The sequence below is a fragment of the Laccaria bicolor genome, genomic scaffold (genome assembly GCF_000143565.1).
Source record: "Laccaria bicolor S238N-H82 LACBIscaffold_44 genomic scaffold, whole genome shotgun sequence".
Taxonomy (NCBI): Eukaryota; Fungi; Basidiomycota; class Agaricomycetes; order Agaricales; family Hydnangiaceae; genus Laccaria; species Laccaria bicolor.
In genome coordinates, this window is record NW_001889915.1 from 330,732 (window position 1) to 331,847 (window position 1,116).

Genomic DNA, 1,116 nt, shown 5'->3' on the forward strand with positions numbered 1-1,116 from the left:
TTCTATCATGCTATACTTCAGGCATTGTTTAAAAGACATCCTTAGTCTCCATGGATGAATTCAAAAGGATGGTAGCATTTTTTCTCCTTGCAGAAAAGAAGGACCAATGTTGTAGATATTTGTTTACTTCCAGAAAAACTCTGGGAATTAGCTTCTACAGACATCATGCAATGTTCATTTTAACATTTCTACCTACCTTTTGTATTATACACACTACAAACAACAATAGGGAGTCATTTTACCTCATTCCAACAAATATATTGAGTGAAAAATACATAAAATGGAGAATAAGTTCAAATTTACCTTTTAGAGGAGGATATAAAATTTTCTAGCCCAGAGACTTTATGAAACTCATAACAATAGCAGGGAGATCCAGTGTTCAAAATATCTCTTCCTCAAGTTGTGAATTGCTTTCAGTAGGTTGCAGTCATTCAGAATTTCCCACTTTGTTACATCCCATTTTTGGCACTTGTCACAGTCAATTCCCTGCCTTATCCTGAGTTTTCAATTGTTCATCCCCAGACTTGGTATATACAATCTACACCTCCTTAGCTATATTTTATACACTAGAACTTAGTTCTCAAAATGTTTGATTCTTGTGTTATAGCACCAACTTTGTCCAAAAAATGATCAGACAATCTTTTTGCTCAGTTAGTGTACAGTGACTCACTATAAGTTTTGCACCACTTAAAAAATACTATATCTTCCTCAACTTCTGGGGACTAGTTACCATATAAATATGATAATATACAAATATTCTATATACATCTTTGACATGAATATGAGGTCTGAATCTCATCCTCTGCTTCATGTAGGAAAAAGTGAAAAAATGAGGTTTTGAGAGATTTACCAACACTTCATATGAGGGTCTAGAAAAATGTGAAGAATTAAGTACTTGCTGACTCAAGTATACAGAACTTTGAATGATATCAATTGGATTAGCCATTGTTGAGATATAGGTGTAAGAAAAGGGCTTGTTTTGGGGTAGATGATGAAACAAGGCCCATTCTTACACCTATATCTCAACAACCACTACTCCAATTGAAATGAGTCAAGGTTCTGTATACTTGAGTAGGCTAGTACTATATATTCTTCCAACTCTCACATGAAGAATTT